Raw genomic sequence first — 20,507 nt, forward strand, 5'->3', positions numbered from 1 at the left:
AGAGCGATGACCTCGCTGTCTGGTCTCCTTCCCCGAAACAACCAACCAACCATAAACTGAAACTCGCAGAGAAGAAAAATGTGTTGCATTACTTATCGAACGCCCCTCGTAACTGTATACTGCCCTAGCGCTAGGAGCTACTTACCATACATATGATTTAAAGTAATCTGGTCATGAAGGTCTCAAGTCAATTACATTAACACTGTAACCAACGTGACACCAACATATCTAGACGATAGTAGTGCAAAGCAACTGTCATATAGCGGGAGATGACCTCAGGGCAGGTGAAGATAATGACTGGATGTAGAGTGAAAGAAATTCACAGAAGAGTAAAAATGGCGACGCGTACTTTTAGTAGATTAAATAGTCTTCGAAACAAATCTTCCTGCATGTTTGAGAAGGAAACTTTGCAATTAGTGTATGTTACCAATTTTGACTTATGGCACAGGGGGATGGGCTTTTAACTCGAAAACCATTCAAAACGTAAGGATTGGGATGCGTCAATGGAGAGATCCATGGCAATTTCTAGGAAAGACAGGAAAACAATCTAATTGATGAGGTAACAAATAGAGTGGGGGACTTAATTAATGTAAGTTGGCGGCCGGCCTGAGTGGCCGAGGGGTTCTAGGCGCTTCAGTGTGGAACCGCGCGACCGCTACGGTCGCAGGTTCGAATCCTGCCTTGGGCATGGATATGTGTGATGTCCTTAGGTTAGTTAGGTTTAAGTAGTTCTAAGTTCTAGGGGACTGATGACCTCAGATGTTAAGTCCCATAGTGCTCAGAGCCATTTTTTTTGTAAGTTGGCAGAGAATTTAATGAGAAAAACAGACGGTAAATGAATCAAGAAAGGTTTTCACCGATTCGTGATATCAGCGTAATAGAGGTGGGTAGATGAGATTCTAAAATATTCAGGAGCAACACACATCGCTCGACATTAAAACTGCAACACCGCAAGGTTAGCCAATAATGAACTTTTACTTATTGTGTCATATAGTGGAGTGGAAGAATGGATGATTAAACGTGCTGGTGGTCTGAGGATGTAAACGGTGTGAACTTTTGTAAACAATGCTGCCACCTCTTTTAGAAACAATTGATCTTGGAAAGCGACCTTCGGTTTTGCTACAGTTTGTAACGACTCAAATGTTCGGAACGAGTATACGTGGGAAGAAAGATGGACGAGAGAGTGAGTGCTATTACAGCGGCATTTCAACGCTAAAGAAAAATGTCTTTTTCAATTTCAAATTCATAACTGTGTTCTGTGTGTATTTGTGTAATATCGTATGTCATATCTTTCCTGTCTACACTGTGGTCTACTAGTATCAGTGTGTGGTGTGGTTTGTCTGTAGACAGGAGGCTTCCTTGAATGTTAAGAGCAGTATAGCCAACTCAAATCACTTAAGAAAGGCAAGTCTTCCGGTCCAGATGGTATACCAATCAGGTTCCTCTCAGAGCATGCAGACACAAAATCGCCTTTCTTAGCAATCATATACAACCGCTCACTTGACGAAAAGTCTGTTCCTAATGGAATGTAGCACAGGTCACACCAATATTCAAGAAAGAAACCCATTGAATTACAGACCCATATCACTGACCTCAATTTGCAGTAGGATTTTGAAACATATACTGTACTAGAACATTATGAATCACCTTGAAGAAAAATGACTTATTGATACATAACCAACATGGATTCAGAAAATATCGTTCTTGTGCAACACAGCTAGCTCTTTATTCCCCTGAAGTAATGAGTGCTGTCGACACGGGATTTCAGATAGATTCCATATTCCTAGATTTCCAGAAGGCTTTTGATACCGTTCCTTACAAGCGACTATCAATCAAAATGAGTGCATATAGAGTATCGTCTCAGTTGTGTGACTGGATTCGTGATTTCCTCTCAGAGAAGTCACAGTCCGTAGTGATAGACGGTAAATCATCGAGTAGAACAGAAGTTATATCTGACGTTCGCAAGGTAGTGTCATAGGCCCTCTGCTGTTCCTGATTTATATAAATGATCTAGGTGATAATCTGAGCAGCCCCTTAGATTGTTTGCAGATGACGCTGTAATTTACCGTCTAGTAAAATCATCAGACTATCAATTCCAATTACAAAATGATCTAGAGATAATTTCTGTAGGGTGCGAAAAGTGGAACTAGCACTAAACAAGAAAAGTGCGAGGTCATCCACATGGGTACTAAAAGAAATCCGATAAATTTTGGGTATTCGATAAATCGCACAAATCTAAGGGCTGTCAATTCGACGAAATACGTAGGAATTACAATTACGAGCAACTTAAATTGGAAAGACCACATAGATAATATTGTGGGGAAGGCGAAACAAAGACTGCGATTTGTTGGCAGAACACTAAGAAGATGCGACAAACGCACTAAAGAAACAGCCTACATTACACTTGTCCGTCCTCTGCTGGAATATTGCTGCGCAGTGTGGGATCCTTATCAGGCAGGATCGACGGAGGACATCGAAAACGTGCAAAGCAGGACAGCTCGTTTAGTGTTATCGCGCAATAGGGGTGAGAGTGTCACTGATACGATACGCGAGTTGGGGTGGCAGTCACTGAAACAAAGGCGATTTTCTTTCTTTGCGGCGAGATCTTTTTACGCAATTTCAATCACCAACTTTCTCTTCCGAATGCTTAAATATTTTGTTGACTCCCACCTACGTAGGGAGAAATGATCATCATAATAAAATAAGAGAAATCAGAGCTCGAACGGAAAGATTTAGGTGTTCCTTTTTCCCACGCGCCATTCGAGAGTGGAATAGTAGAGAAGTAATATGAAAATAGTTCGACGAACACTCTGCCAGGCACTAAAGTGTGAATTTCAGAGTAACCATGTGGATGTAGATGTAGAGCTTTGAATGATGCTACGTTTCGTCAGAGAGGCATTAGTGGCCACTGGTTGTGAGGTAGGTACAGGTAGAAAACGCTTACCCTCTCTGGGCCCTTACGGGTTACTTTTTAGACACCAGCGACTAAGCAGGTTAGTTTTACTCTTCCCTAGGGTCCTGGTGAGTAAGGACGCTCTTAGTGTATCTCTAGTTGCTAAGCTGAAGTATGTAAGAGTTAGCTTTGTTTGAGTTTCCGGTAGTCACTCTGGTATGTGGTATCGATAATAATGCCACACCAACTATTTCAATCAGGGAACGGTGTTAAATTCATTAGTATTCAGTTTAATCGGTGAGATCTTTTATGCAATTGCAACTTGGCATGGACGAGCAGTGTCGCTACGTTATGTGCAGTTTCGTGTATCATGTCCGAATGTGTCATGTGCGTTGTGGAATACTTGTGTCAAATTTTATTTAATTTGTTTCATCCCCATGGGTTTCTTTGTAAACCACAATGCTCCAGTGCGAAGAAAGTGTCGTCGCTTCTTTCGCAAAGCTGGTCGTTTTTGGAGCATCACCTGCGACCAGCTTTGCGAAAGAAGCGACGACACTTTCTTCGCAACCCACCCATCATTTTGCACGACAATGCGCGGGCGCATGCAGCGCAAGCTGTGGCTGCTCTGTTCGGTCGATGGGACTGGGAAGCATTGTACCATCCACCACACTCCCCGGACTTAAGTCCTCGTCACTTTGATTTGGTTCCGAAGATGAAGGAACCACTTCGTGGCATTCGCTTCAGAACTGTTCCAGAGATTAGACAGGCAGTAGACCGCTCCATTCGCACCATCAACAGAACAGGCTCTGCTAACGATGTACTACGCCTTCCACATCGCTGGCAACGGGTTCTACATAACGCTGGTGACTACTTTGAAGCACAGTAAGAGGTGATAACATGTAACTCTTTTGTATCGGCTATGAATAAATAGTTGCCACTATTTAAGTTCCAACCCTCATATATATCCAATATATAGATTGGTATTTTATTAAATCATCAAATGATCTGTGAGGTATCACCTATTTATCAGTTTAATTAATTAATATTTAAATAAGTTTGGCCCACTAATCAGAAATTTTGTGTTTGTAGTTGTTCGTGGCAAGCGGATATGGGATCTAGTTGCATAGTCATTCTTGAGGGCTGTGAAATCAGAAGAAACATATTTTGCGAAGGTGATCCTGTTGCGTCAGCTCTGTACCAGAGTTTATCAAAAGGAGTGACTGATGAATGGTGGCGTGGAGTCCACCTATTTCTCAGACGGTTCCAATAGGCGACAGATCTGGAAATGTGCTGGTCAGGGCAAAAGTCAAATACCCATCGTATCGAGGCAGATTAGCACGGCAGGGGCATCATGCGTTCTTCTTCTGTTTAAAGATAACGTCACGAAGACTTAAAAAATAGGACATTGCTATCGGCCTTAACTCATAAGAAATGCTATACCTGCTGTCCAAATAAACAGTTACATGATAAAGAGACGACAATATTCTGCAACCACTGACACTTCATATGATCATGCCAGGTGTTAGGTCCATATTACGATGACGATTACAATCTGCCGACGTTCTCATCGGAGCCGACATGCCGGATATGTCCACCGTGATGCTGCATGCAGAACCAGGACTGAAAAAAAGCAATGTTGCCATGATGTGTCCAGTATTATAGCTGCATGCAACACTGTCGGCGCGCCCGTTTCTGCTGCTAAGTCAAAGGAGGCAGCAACAACGGCCATCGTGCCGACTGACCGTAGTGCTAAAGTGTTGCAGACAAACTCGTTGCCTGACGCAAGGTACGTGATGTGTCTGAACAAGCCCACACAGACAAACGAGCAATATGTCTGTACTCTCTGCTGCTGGTTACTTAGGGCGTGGAGTATGACCCTTCTACAACAGCGTATTTCATATTTGAATGACATCGTCAGATCCCGACCAATACGAGCAGCAGTAACACGGAACGATAACCGCAGTCTCGACAGGCTATGAACCTGCCGCTATAAGATTCCCAAACGAGTTGGTAGACAGTTTTCGCTCTTTCACTGTCTTCTCACAAGAGGAAATACTAAAATGTGATTTCTGAACGAGAAATCCACTGTGTAATCTTTCGTTATATACTGAATGTAGATGGGGTTATTGCTACCTACTTTTTGCGTGGTATAGTCAGTTGGTTATACGAGTATGTTGTACCTTCGTACCTGATTGACGTTTGGTGCTTGCCACATTCGCGGTGCTGCAATTTAAATGACCAGCAGCGTACATGGGTGTAGCTTAAGACCATAACACACTGAAAAATTTAGAGAATGACTTCATCCAGCATGCCTGATGATGATGATGATGATGATGATGATGATGATAATGGTAATGATAATGATAATGATAATGATGATCATGATGATGTCACGCGGGACAGCTCCTAGTAGCAGTATTCATCACTTGGGCGTCTTCAGCCGCAGGGAAGACAATCTAGTTACATTTGGCTCCGGCCTCTCACCACATACAAGTATCCAACGTCAATATAGACGTTGCCCTGATGGGTCACGTGGTAACCTGCCATGTTACAGCGCTTTATATCAGAACTGCTTCAGGCTCGTGCTGATGTGCTGGGCAGGACACCAAAGCAAGTGCATCACTCGGAGACGATACTACGACACTGGTTCCCGTTAAATACAGTTGAAAACAAAACATTCAAAATGTGTGAACATTAAAATACATCATAATGATCATCTTTAGGAAAAGTTGATACAGTAAAATTTCTTGGTTTAAATTTGAACAGCTTAATTAAGCAGTTCTACCTTTGCAGTGCAGTTATTAGCAAGTTCTGCTGACATAAATGCGCCCTTCCCCCACTTGCCCACGCCTAAAAAAAAACTGTAGTAAGTTTGAGTCTTCCATTAACTTTGGTACAGTTTTTTGGGGACGTTCAAATACAGTATCTGAGTCACTGGAGCTGTGGGAGAACACTCTTTCATGTTTCATGCATGTGTGACGCATAGACAATATAATTTTGTTACCCATTAGTAGTTGATCAAAATCATTGTGACCAAGTTTACTACACAAGAAACGAAGATAATTATTTGCACTGCATATATTGAAGTTATAAGCTCAAAATTCATAGTATATGGAAATCAAAATATATAATAAAATAATAGGCAAAAACATGCCAATATGATGCAAATTCTCCTAAAAACAAGCCTACAAATAAAATTCTGTCGAACAAATGTTACTGTTCATTAGAATAATTCGTGCATGGTGAACTGATAGCTTGATCAATGTATAAGTGAAATAATAACTTGATCACCGAGTGAGTTACTATTAGATTTAGGTTTAGTGAGTAATTTTGTCGTAGTATAACTGTGTTAGGTTTAAGTTACTGTTGTTAACGTTCGTTGTACATTGATTGTGAAGAAGATTTGTCAAAACTTTTCTGTGGTTTCTCTGGCTCATGAGTCATACGACTAACAGATACTCTGTTACATACCGAGTATGATGATTTTGTTATGATACAATGCTACCAGTAAAGTAATTCTGTAACTGTGTATGGCGATATGCCAATTATAATGCATTTTTTATTTCTTTCATGTCGTTACCATAATGTCATAGAACATCTTTAATGAACTATACAAATGCATAACACTAAATTCTCAGTACAACGAAAAGCCAGTCCAAAATTACAAATTTTACGCTTTCTATTCACTCGATGTCTAGTTTCGGGCCGAGACTCAGTTTCAAATCACGGCAATGTAGTCAAAAATGGTATTTCCGAAGATGTGAAGACCATGTCAAAAATCTGCAACGAACAGTTACAGTGCATACAGATATCTGTGCTGGCTGAATATCATGTGCTGGCCAAAACATGGACTAAAATGAATCTAAACACGTATTTACAAATTTATAGGCCATAATTAATTAAGGTAGTCTCTAGAAATTATTCTTATGGCATCAATTACGCCACGTATGAATATTCGGTGAGTTACCGCAAACTGATATACAATAGATTACTTGAAACAGGATTTAACAGTTTACAGGAACCATACACACACGTACAAAACATTTTAAAAATTTAAAAAAGATTTACAAATTTTAAAAAAAGTACGGATTTTACAGTGTCACTAAAATAATAGTACAGGGTGTGACATTGTAAAAAATTTATTATAAAATGCTGAAATGAATTATTAGCACAGCTCACACAAAATTATTTCGGTAATCTGGGGTTCTGGCATGACATTTTAGTAGCAGTGTAAGCTGTGGTTATGACCAAAGTAACAACAATGTACTCATATAGTTCCCTAGTATTAATAAAAACAAATGTAAAAAAAAATAGTTTTTAAATTTTTTAAAGATGCGGAGGTGGATGCAGCTGCAAATTACGCTGCTACTTTAATGATATTGCAGAAGCCGAGATTGTAATCTGTATCCTGCTTTTTTAAACTTGTAAATGTTTTAAAAAATGTTTTAAATACTTCATCGGCTTTGTACACGTGTTTGTGTTTTTTGTAAACTGTTAAATCCTGTGTTAAGTTATCTATTGTATATCAATTTGCGGTATCTGTACCGAATATGTATTCAGCTTTTACGTAGGTGCACTGAATAATTAATGCTATAAAATAATTTTTAGAGGTTACCTTAATTAATTACTACCAGTAATTTTGTAAATTGTGTTTGGAATTATTTTAGCCTACGTTTCAACTAGCACACTGTAATGTAATCACATAAAATTATTTCAAGAAACAATATACATGTTATACCAGCGACACGTCTCGGTACAATGGTCAATATTTAGGAACGTTGCACATTGCGCCCGGCTGCCGTGGAAACAGAGCCGGATGCATGCACAGTTTCCGGGTAGGCGCTTCCCACATTAACACGATTGCCGTGAAACGGCGCGGCGGTAGCGTGTGCCGACAGTACCTGACAGGCTGTAGCGACAGCCGTACGACAGTCGTTCCTAAGGCTTGACACAGGACCAAACAAATGGATCGCAAAAACTTAGTGCATCTTCTCTCATAGTCGCCTGAAAAAGCAAGAACTAGGATGCAATGGCTTCATCCACTCAGAAGCTACCATGCTGAGCAGTCTTATAATTTTTGAGGACTGGAAAAAAATATGACTACTAATAATTTAAAAAAAAGATGACTAATAATATTTCGTAGATTAAAACTGAAGAAACTGCAAAAAAGTGGGAATTTAAGGAGATGGGACCTGGATAAACTGAAAGAACCAGAGGCTGTACAGAGTTTCAGTGAGGGCGTAAGGGAACAATTGACAGGAATGGGGGAAAGAAATACAGTAGAAGAAGAATGGGTAGCTTTGAGGGATGAAATAGTGAAGGCAGCAGAGGATCAAATAGGTAAAAAGACGAGGGCTAGTAGAAACCCTTGGGTAACAGAAGAAATATTGAATTTAATTGATGAAAGGAGAAAATATAAAAATGCAGTAAATGAAGCAGGCAAAAAGGAACACAAACGTCTCAAAAATGAGATCGACAGGAAGTGCAAAATGGCTAAGCAGGGATGGATAGAGGAGCTTGTGGCACAACTTGACTAGAAGAAGGGATCGGTTGTTAGGACATGTTCTGAGATATCGAGGTATCACCAATTTTGTATTGGAGGGCAGTGTGGAGGGTAAAAATCGTAGAGGGAGACCAAGAGATGAATACACTAAGCAGATTCAGAAGGATGTAGGCTGCAGTAGGTACTGGGAGATGAAGAAGCTTGCACAGGATAGAGTAGCATGGAGAGCTGCATCAAACCAGTCTCAGGACTGAAGATCACAACAACAACGAATATTTCAACTCTTCTAGGATGAGTATGCAAACGTTTGAAGATTTGCATGTAAGAATAAAGGATTCAGTCAAAAGCTGCAACACATTCTTTAGAGAATGTATCCAACTATTACAAACGTCGGGGTACACAGAGAAAACGAAATTTTGTCGTAATTTCAATTCCTGTTTCAAAGGACTTTAATATATATTATGTGGTATTACGTATTTGATAAGTATTTGAGAACGAAAGACGAATTAAAATAGAATAATGCTATAGATAAAATCACAACTGCAAAACGGCGACTAAAAACTATAATTGTTAAATTTAGAAATTGAATGAATTAAGTGACGAGGCTTGGGAGTGATCTGAGGCAGTGGGGGAGTTACAAAATTTCCCTGTGCAGTCTTGGTAGGATGTAGGGTAATACGAAACAGAGCGGGTCGCCTTAAGTACTTCGGCTATCCGATCACGTCTCCTTATGCTACACGATTCGTGGTTCCCGCATAAGGAGACAAATATTATATCCTTATTTTAGCCCATCTGCAAGTCTAATAGACATTGCATTGTGAAGTTACAGACAATGTATGAACACAGACATTATAACTATCAACGATGTGAACTATACGGTGCCCAAGGGATGTGCTAGGATAAGTAGCCACACTTGTATTTACTGGAGTCTTTGTGTTTCTTAATTTCAGAACCGATCTGTAACACTCTCAGCTGGAATTTCACTACTTCATCGACGTCAAAAGTCTCTAAGGAATTATCCTATTGAAAACCGACGTGTGCCGATCGGTTTTTGTTTCAAGGCACCAATTCAAGTTCAACAGGGTCATGTTTGAGCAGTGGCGGCTCTTGACTAAAGAAGATGGTGGTGCACTTTGCTCACAAAGGAAAACATCAACTAAAGGGAGAAAATCAGTACACTGCTCATGTTTATGTAATGCCTGATATAAACAAACCACTGCTGATGTCACTGCTGCATCTATTCATTATAAAACAAAAAGGTGTACACAGAAAAAAGTATTACTTTTGCAGAATAAAAGGAATTAAAATTAATTGCAGCTCTATGTACATAAAAAGTGGTAGGCATGCCTTTCTAAACTTTTTCAGCAGGACTGATGTTAACACCGTTCGAATTTATCTCTGAATTTGGATGTGGTGGTAATCACTTGTACAGGAACTCTATTCTTCTTTCCTTCATTGAACTGGCGACTTTTCGTTTTAACGGTCTTCGAAGTTGTTAAAGAAGGAGTCGGCCTACCTAGCCTCTTGATTTCTAATATTTCTTCAAACTTCCGTGAACTGAATGGTTCAGAGAGCAATGAAATTACCTGATTCATTATTTCACTTATTAACTTGTCACTTGCGCCTAAAATTCACTGTAGCACACGCTAAAATAACGAACACAAGGCACAGGAAATACAATCCTGGAAATTGAAATAAGAACACCGTGAATTCATTGTCCCAGGAAGGGGAAACTTTATTGAGACATTCCTGGGGTCAGATACATCACATGACCACACTGACAGAACCACAGGCACATAGACACAGGCAACAGAGCATGCACAATGTCGGCACTAGTACAGTGTATATCCATCTTTCGCAGCAATGCAGGCTGCTATTCTCCCATGGAGACGATCGTAGAGATGCTGGATGTAGTCCTGTGGAACGGCTTGCCATGCCATTTCCACCTGGCGCCTCAGTTGGACAAGCGTTCGTGCTGGACGTGCAGACGGCGTGAGACGACGCTTCATCCAGTCCCAAACATACTCAATGGGGGACAGATCCGGAGATCTTGCTGGCCAGGGTAGTTGACTTACACCTTCTAGAGCACGTTGGGTGGCACGGGATACATGCGGACGTGCATTGTCCTGTTGGAACAGCAAGTTCCCTTGCCGGTCTAGGAATGGTAGAACCATGGGTTCGATGACGGTTTGGATGTACCGTGCACTATTCAGTGTCCCCTCGACGATCACCAGAGGTGTACGGCCAGTGTAGGAGATCGCTCCCCACACCATGATGCCGGGTGTTGGCCCTGTGTGCCTCGGTCGTATGCAGTCCTGATTGTGGCGCTCACCTGCACGGCGCCAAATAGGCATACGACCATCATTGGCACCAAGGCAGAAGCGACTCTCATCGCTGAAGACGACACGTCTCCATTCGTCCCTCCATTCACGCCTGTCGCGACACCACTGGAGGCGGGCTGCACGATGTTGGGGCGTGAGCGGAAGACGGCCTAACGGTGTGCGGGACCGTAGCCCAGCTTCATGGAGACGGTTGCGAATGGTCCTCGCCGATACCCCAGGAGCAACAGTGTCCCTAATTTGCTGGGAAGTGGCGGTGCGGTCCCCTACGGCACTGCGTAGGATCCTACGGTCTTGGAGTGCATCCGTGCGTCGCTGCGGTCCGGTCCCAGGTCGACGGGCACGTGCACCTTCCGCCGACCACTGGCGACAACATCGATGTACTGTGGAGACCTCACGCCCCACGTGTTGAGCAATTCGGCGGTACGTCCACCCGGCCTCCCGCATGCCCACTATACGCCCTCGCTCAAAGTCCGTCAACTGCACATACGGTTCACGTCCACGCTGTCGCGGCATGCTACCAGTGTTAAAGACTGCGATGGAGCTCCGTATGCCACGGCAAACTGGCTGACACTGACAGCGGCGGTGCACAAATGCTGCGCAGCTAGCGCCATTCGACGGCCAACACCGCGGTTCCTGGTGTGTCCGCTGTGCCGTGCGTGTGCTCATTGCTTGTGCAGCCCTCTCGCAGTGTCCGGAGCAAGTATGGTGGGTCTGACACACCGGTATCAATGTGTTCTTTTTTCCATTTCCAGGAGTGTAGTTAGTTCGGTCTCAGCTACACCTGAACTGGTAAGGTGACACGAGAACCCCGCTTTGTTCGAAGATCCGATAGTTCCGTTTCCCTTCGGAAGAGCTCGGTCCCTCTTCCTGCAGCTGGCAGGGTGGCCCAGGTGAGGTGTTTGTACACACAAGGCCCGCATACGAGTATAGTGATGCCAAGCGTTGTCCCTGCACCCCGCACCCCCTCTGACACACCAAAGTCCTCGTTTGCAGCCACAGTGCAACCCGCTGTCGCCGTCAGCACATTCCATCCAACTCCGCTGGGTTCGCCGTTGGGAGGCCAGGCATTTAAAGAAATGACCGGCGCGCTACTTCTCCAATAGAACAGGACGCTCAGAAGGCAAACACTGTCGAACAAATTTATTCCTTGGGGGTAGCGCAAACCTGCAAACCTATACAGGAGCCGTCCCTGTGTTTAAGTAATGCCGGTTTCTAAAATGTTTCAACGTCCGCCCTGAGAAACACAGCCAAGAACAAGAATAATTTCACACGAAGGAATACGTAAGCGTTGTAGATTACAACAATAAACATTAACTACCACCTGATGAGAACGCCAACAACGTCCCGTAGACCCTATTCAACTGGTCCGCTTCGTTCGCCGCCTCCGACAATTGCCTGTTCCAGCGGGAGCTGCCGGTTTCCCACAGTAGCAGCACGGCAGCCGTGTGCCGATCAGCCGGCTCCGAGCAAGTATGAAACATCTTCCGACAACCGTGCAGTGGCGCCGTTTACACGGCAGCAGGACGAGTGTGAAACGACCTTTATCCCTTACTGACCACGCCTGTCTGTCTAGCAGCGCGCTGGCTGGAATGATGAGCTGTGTTGTAAGTCGCATGAGAAGACGCATTTGGTGACTTAACTGTGTATACAGTTGTTTTAATTTTGACATGGAGATGCATCAATCTTCTAGTCTGTCAAGGACCTGCCAGTTCATAAGAGAGAGTACTTTTACTGCCATTTCAAGAAGTAGGCTGTATTTCTGTTTTTTTTTCTTTTATATTTTATCTGATGCTGTGCATTACAATTGCATTGTATGTGGTTACACTGTATAAGTACTTTCCAGATATGAAGGTGGTAACATTGATTACCGAAACCGGTAATCGAGAATTAAGGTTATTGGCGACATAGGCAAAGAAGTTTATTTTCTCTAATCTGTTATCACAGATCGCCCCCTTGCGGTTCAAAATGAGTAAACCAAGGTGGTGTAGTAATTACACATGAATAAGAAACAAAGATGACCAACTGCACAACAATTGGAAATATGTCTGATAAATTAATGTCATCTTTAGAAAAAAAATAGAGATTTATACCAACGAACAAAATAATCTTACGCAGAACTGTGCTTAGCTCTTATCAAAAGAATTCTTCAGCTTGGAATACTAGAGAGAATTATGATCGCTTTTTTGTGGACTGATTTATTGGGGGTGTGCACCATATCTTCAATACGGCCAAGAAAAGATATTATTTCCTCCAGGCTATTTGATTGAAATAGCTTACGAGACGTAATTATACAGTTTTATTTATCATCTGGAAAGAAATGATGTTAAGTAATTAACTTTTAGTATCTTGGCAGATCATAGTACGCCACGCGAGGATTCAAAAGGAAATAACGCAGCCCATTGGCAGAATATTGTGTGGAACCAAGTTTTCTGTCTTGAAGAGAATAACTCTATAATAATCCATGGTGAGTTGGTCGAAGTGTACGATAATCATGCACCATCATATTGCACAGTAGAAGAGGGAGTGACTCTACCATTGTTGTCAAACGAGTCTGGATGAAGAAGAACGAAGTGTCAGGCCACATGTCTATGAAGAAACGAGAATCGTAAGAGAAGGAAAGACTCTGCATTTCGAATACCTGCCCATCACAACCGAAGCGACAGTGAGAAAAGTGAAAATCAGTCATGGATCTCCTGTCAGTCTCTTGCACGACGTTTTGGTCGTGATGAAGGTAGCTGCCCACTGGGTCTCGCGACTGCTCACAACCATTTAAGAAGCCCGATGAACCAAGAAAGACAGCAGCAGAAACGTTAAAGCTGCGATAGGCAAGTACAGGTCACTTCTATAGCCGGCTGATAACCGAGGGAGAGGCTGAGTATGATAGAGTAACATGGCAAGCACTGGAAACATGTGGAAATCACCTCCGCCGAAAAATGCGAATATTCATCATCGGGCAAGGTGATGGTATATTTTGGGACTTCCATGCTGAGTGCTAACAGATTACCCATGTGAGGGGTAAATCGTCACAGGGGTATGCTACTGAAATCTTCTAGCGAGGTTGCTGGAGGCTGTCAAGAAGAAGCGTCGCTGGAAGCTGGCGGAGGGTGTAATTTTGCCCCATGGAACCGCTCTAGCTGATTCTCACTCCAGTAATCATCTGACATGGCCCCCATGGACCGCTCTCTCATTCCTCTGATGAAGAAACCGAAGCGTAGCACGCATTTCCAGAACCGAATGGCAGACTTGTACAACCACGGTCTCTGTAGTCATTGACTATTGAGAATAATTTATCTGCGTGAAGCGGTAGCAGATTGATTTTTTCGAAATTTAATGAAAACTTTATATGACTTCATCTCATGTTTAGTATTGCTGGCCAGTTTAGAATTTCAGCTCATTTTCAAAAATAATTTTTCATTCAATTGAGTTGCTGTGATGCAGACCACATCTGCATCTACAAGATTACTTTGCAATTGACAATTAAGTGCGTGGCAGTGGATTAATCGAACCACCTTCAAGCTGTTTCTCCACCGTTCCACTCTCAAACAGTGCAAAGAAGAAACAAGCTCTTAATCTTTCTGCGAGAGCTTTTATTTCTCTATTTTATTAAGATTATCATTTCTCTCTACGTAGGTGGGCGCCAACAAACTATTTTCACATTCTGAGGAGAAAGCTGTTGATTGATGAGAAGCTCGTGCCGCAATGGAAAACGCCAATTCACGTATCATATCCATGTGCCACTCTCTCCCCTATTTCGCAATAGTACAAAACGAGCTGCCCTTCTTTGAAATTTTTCGATATCCTCTGCCGATCCCATCTTATGTGGATCTCACATCACATAGCAGTACTGCAGAAGAGAACGTACAGGCGCAGTGTAGGCTGTCTCTTTAGTGGACCCAATGCATTTTCTCAGTGTTCTGCCAATAAATCGTAATCTTTGATTTGCTTTACCCAAAAATTATCTATGTGATCGTTCCAGCTTAAATTATTCATAAATGTAATCCCTAGCTATTTAGCTGAATTTACAGACTTTAGAATTGTCTGATTTCTTGGGTAACCGAAATTTAGCGGATTCCTTTCCGTATTCATGTGAATGACTTCACACTTTTGATTATTTAGAGTCAATTGACAATTTCTGGACCATACAGATATCTCGTCTGAATCGTTTTGCATTTTGTTCTGATCATCTGATGACTTTATAAGGAGGTAAATGATAACTTCATCTGCAAACAATCTGAGAGTGCTACTCAGAGAGTCTCGTAAATTCTTGATGTACATTAGGAACAGCAGAGGGCCTATAACACTTCGCTAGGGAACGCTAGATATTACTTCTTACTCGATGACTGTGCACTGCGACCTTTCTGACAGGAAATCATGAATCTAGTCGCACAACTGAGGCGTCAGTCCGTAGGCACGCAATTTGATTAGAAGTCGCTTGTGTCAAAAACCTTCTCGAAATCTAAAAATCTGGAGTCAATTTCACATCCCCTGTCAACAGTACTCATTACTCTTAAAGCTAATGATACTCTACCTGTCAAAAAAGTGAAGCACGCAGAAGACATAATAGCCAAATGTCAGTGTAACATCATACACGTACGCCCGTGGGCTAGTATGCAAATGATTAGATTTGCAAATTCTCTGTGAGAGACAGAACGGCCACAGGAGTGTGTTATCATTGTTGTTATCAGGTAGTGTTTATAAATCGCATAAACAGCGTTAGATGTTGAGTAATCACTGTGTAGGACACGGAGATGCCGTATACTAGTGTGAGCAACCACCTGATGGAGACTGAAAATGGTCTCATTGTTCGTCTTCATTTCGCAGGCTGTTCGAATCGCGCAGTTTTCAGATCTGCGAGGCATTCGGATCTGACAAGTGGTCCGATGTTGGACTACATAGGGGCGGAGGGCAGAGATAATCGTCACAAAAGCTCCGGTCGAGCACGTACAGGGTGTTTCAAAAATGGCCGGTATATTTGAAACGGCAATAAAAACTAAACGAGCAGCGATAGAAATACACAGTTTGTTGCAATATGCTTGGGACAACAGTACATTTTCAGGCGGACAAACTTTCGAAATTACAGTAGTTACAATTTTCAACAACAGATGGCGCTGCAAGTGATGTGAAAGATATAGAAGACAACGCAGTCTGTGGGTGCGCCATTCTGTACGTCGTCTTTCTGCTGTAAGCGTGTGCTGTTCACAACGTACAAGTGTGCCTTGGGCAACATGGTTTATTCCTTAGAACAGAGGATTTTTCTGGTGTTGGAATTCCACCGCCTAGAACACAGTGTTGTAGCAACAAGACGAAGTTTTCAACGGAGGTTTAATGTAACCAACGGACCGAAAAGCGATACAATAAAGGAACTGTTTGAAAAATTTCAACGGACTGGGAACGTGACGGATGAAAGTGCTGGAAAGGTAGGGCGACCGCGTACGGCAACCACAGAGGGCAACTCGCAGCTAGTGCAGCAGGTGATCCAACAGCGTCCTCGGGTTTCCGTTCCCCGTGTTGCAGCTGCGGTCCAAATGACGCCAACGTCCACGTATCGTCTCATGCGCCAGAGTTTACACCTCTATCCATACAAAATTCAAACGCGGCAACCCCTCAGCGCCGCTACAATTGCTGCACGAGAGACATTCGCTAACGATATAGTGCACAGGATTGATGATGGCGATATGGATGTGGGCAGCATTCGGTTTACTGACGAAGCTTATTTTTACCTGGACGGCTTCATCAATAAACAGAACTGGCGCATATGGGGAACCGAAAAGTCCCATGTTGCAGTCCCATCGTCCCTGCATCCTCAAAAAGTACTAGTCTGGGCCGCCATTTCTTCCAAAGGAATCATTGGCCCATTTTTCAGATCCATCACGCTATCTGGACATTCTTCGTGAATTTGTGGCGGTACAAACTGCCTTAGACTACACTGTGAACACCTCGTGGTTTATGCAAGATGGTGCCCGGCCACATCGCACGGCCGACGTCTTTAATTTCCTGAATGAATATTTCGATGATCGTGTGATTGCTTTGGGCTATCCGAAACATACAGGAGGCGGCGTGGATTGGCCTCCCTATTCGCCAGATATGAACCCCTGTGACTTCTTTCTGTGGGGACACTTGAAAGACCAGATGTACCGCCAGAATCCAGAAACAATTGAACAGCTGAAGCAGTACATCTCATCTGCATGTGAAACCATTCCGCCAGACACGTTGTCAAAGGTTTCGGGTAATTCCATTCAGAGACTACGCCATATTATTGCTACGCATGGTGGATATGTGGAAAATATCGTACTATAGAGTTTCCCAGACCGCAGCGCCATCTGTTGTTGACAGCTGTAACTACTGTAATTTCGAAAGTTTGTCTGCCTGAAAATGTACTGTTGTCCCAAGCATATTGCAACAAACGGTGTATTTCTATCGCTGCTCGTTTAGTTTGTATTGCCGTTTCAAATATACCGGTCATTTTTGAAACACCCTGTATAAACGTCACAATGGGGGATCGCCGTACTGTGCAACAAGGAAATCGTAACACCTTTACACCTGCCATCCGAGAACACTTAACAACAGTCTGTGACATCCCTCACCATTGGACGGAGGCTAGTAACAGCCAGGCTGGGAAAATACTGTCCCATGCGTAGGATGCCGTTAACAACATATCAGAAACGGCTGCGTTTAGAGTGGTACCGTAGCTGGCAAGCATGGACTACTGACTAATGGCGTCGCATTGCCTTCGGAAGTGAATAGGGGGTTACGCACTTCCCTGGGTGCCCATCGGCAGCGACTATGTCGGTGACCTGGATAGAGATGCCGTTCTTGCAATGTTTTACAGAGATATAGCGTTGTTATTCCTGGCGTCATGGTGTGGAAAGCCGTTGGGCATGACCTAATTTCATGTTTGGTAGTGACTGAAGGGACTCTGATAGCAGATCGGTACGTCACTGACATCTCGCGTTCACAAGTGTTACCTCTCACGGAACAGTAGTGGTAGCATTTTACAACACGACAACGGTCGTCCACACATGGAGCGTGTCTCTGTGAACTGTCTCCGTGATGTTGAGGTTCTCTTATGTCCAGTAAGGTGCCCAGATCTGTTTTCGACAGAAGATGTGAGGGAGCAGCTCTGGCGTAAGCTCTGTCCCAGTGTAACACCGAAATTCCAGGATGCATGGCACCTGCTACCGATATATAAACTTTTATGCTGAATTGTTTGTAAATATTTGTAATTTAAATGCTTTCTTTAATTAGTACGGACATTGCTTCATTGTATGTGTAAGTTTAGGTAGAACCCTGTTGACATTTCATTATATTTATCTGTCTCTTCCTCTGGGAAAAAGCAAAAGGAATTGTTTTTTGCATCGAGTAGCAACGATAATAGCAGTGCCTGTGCGTTGTAAAATCTTTGGGTAGTGGTTGTTGCGCGACAGGTTCGAGCGCTTGTAGTGTGCGGAAGTGTGGTGTTAACGCTCTCGCAGTAGAGTGTACCATTTCAGTTCCATCATGTACGAGCTCCGGCCAGATGTCTAGTAGCAGGAGTAAGGACAGTGGACGGGCGAGAGAGGCTGTATTAAGTACGAATGCCCGTTCCTGTAACTAGCCATGCTCCACAAGATGCTACTGTCTTCAACAACAGTAGCAGTTCCAGCAACAGAGACTTGTCGGCGGCTCCAAGTTTCGTCGTATGCACAACGCTGAAGTAAGACTGTTTATTGGTAGAAAGTATTAACGGCGAACCCAGCAGCACAACTGAATGTGATTTGATTGATAAAATTAATTTAAATAGTAATCAGTTGAAATCAGGACGATTGTGTCCTCATTGTCCTCAGACATTGTTGCCAAGCAGGGTCCTTGTTCCTTTTCTTCCCTCATATGCTAACCGAGTGTCATAAGAAACAAATTGAATAGTTTTCAGTTAAAACTTCCGGGCTGAGAGGCCGTGGTCGATGTATAAAATTTCCACCTGACGTTTCGTCTCCAGCTGCGGGAGACATCTTCCGAGGTCGTCCGGCTACTGCCACTGAGGCTCCAGGTACTCTCGCATTTATAGAGCGCATAGAGGGCACCACCATTCTCGATTAAGAGTAATCGATTGTCATTCTTCTTGCGCAACGTCGACATCCATATTTTGTCCAATTTTAAAACTTCCTCTTTTCTATTAAAATTGTTGTGGTGTTTGTGGATCTCTATTGCTTCCCTATACATGCGTGCATGATAATGGGATGTTCGTGCTAGAACGCTAGTCTCATTAAATTTAATTTCGTGGTTCCCATCTCGAAAAACATGCTCAGCTACGGCCGATTTTTCGATGTGTCCTAAGCGACAGTTTCTCTTATGTTCGGCTAAGCGGGTGTTTACACTTCTTTTTGTTGTTCCAATGTATACTTGTCCACAACTGCATGGAATTTTGTATACCCCAGGTGTTGCTAGGGGGTGTCGAGCGTCTTTTGCAGTTCTTAAATATTCCTTAATCTTCTTGGTGGGTCTGAAGATAGTTTCGATCCCATGTTTAGCCAAAACTTTGCCGATGCGGTCCGTGACTTTATTAATGAACGGTAAGAAAACTTTTCCAATAGGTGACCGTTGTTGCTCTGGAATTCTGGCTTCTTTTCTTCTTTGATGGAGGGCTCGATCAATTTCCTTGCTGGTATATCCGTTTTTCATGAAGGCCGAACGTAAGTGATATAATTCGTCTTGCAAGTAAGCCGGCTCGCAGATTTTGTTGGCTCTGTCCACTAAGGTTTTCATGACACCTCTCTTTTGCCTAGGATGATGGTTTGATTCCTTGTGGAGGTATCGATCCGTGTGAGTGTTCTTTCTATATACCTTGTGGCCCAGCGTCCCATCCACCCGTTTAATTACCGACACATCCAGGAAATTGAGTTGACCGTTGCTCTCTTTCTCCATCGTAAACTGTATCTTCGGGTTAATACTGTTCAGGTGCACCAAGAAGACATCCAGCTCTTCTTCACCATGAGTCCACACTACAAATGTGTCATCAACATAGCGGTACCATTTAGCTGGCTTTTTACTGGCAGTCTGCAGCGCTCGCTGTTCGAAGATCTCCATAAATAAATTGGCAACTGCTGGGCTGAGAGGGCTTCCCATCGCCCATTCCCATTGAATAGTTACAGTCAAATTATTAATGAATAATTTCACTTCTAAGAAATTTTGCCTCAGTCTACTTTCAATTAACTGTTGTACAACAGTATATAAGAAAAGCACTGTCATTTTCAAGTTTGAAAATCAATCAATGGAAAAAACTCTAATCTAAAAAAATGCACAAATTAAGAGAGCAGGAGTTTTATTTATTTTAGATGTAGCTTGGAGCGAATGGTTTGGTACGTATTCTATTATTTATTTCTGTTCAAGTCAGCAGAAAAAGGCTCAGTTGTTCAGACAATAATATGAAATCCAGTTTGCAAAATAAGTAACTGCAAAGCAAAAAGTGCTTACTTTTTTTCTAAATTTCTTTGTTGACGTTACGTTGAGGTTATTGAAAGTCATTGTTCACGTAGCAAAGTTCAGTACTAACGTACAGTTTAATTGTATATTTTCAAATTATTACTCGATTGTTTTTTCAAAATTTAATGATAAACGTAACGTAAGGGTCACTTCTCAGTTTTCTTTACCATTACATACTTACTTAAAATAAGTGTTAAAAAAAGTGACAACCTTCAGTTGCCACGTCAGTGGTTAACAATTCATGTTTTTCTTTCCCATCATCTTGTACAGGATTTTGGATGTAAACTGCCCTAGTGGGCTGGCGACCGTT

General features: G+C 42.7%; 1 protein-coding gene across 1 annotated transcript in view; it reads right to left on the minus strand.

The window, feature by feature from the left end:
* LOC126278905 (orexin/Hypocretin receptor type 1-like) overlaps positions 1 to 20,507 on the minus strand; it is a 1,200,512-nt gene that overhangs the window by 78,330 nt on the left and 1,101,675 nt on the right. The window lies entirely within an intron of this gene.

The sequence above is a fragment of the Schistocerca gregaria genome, chromosome 6, assembly GCF_023897955.1.
Source record: "Schistocerca gregaria isolate iqSchGreg1 chromosome 6, iqSchGreg1.2, whole genome shotgun sequence".
In the NCBI taxonomy this organism is placed as follows: Eukaryota; Metazoa; Arthropoda; class Insecta; order Orthoptera; family Acrididae; genus Schistocerca; species Schistocerca gregaria.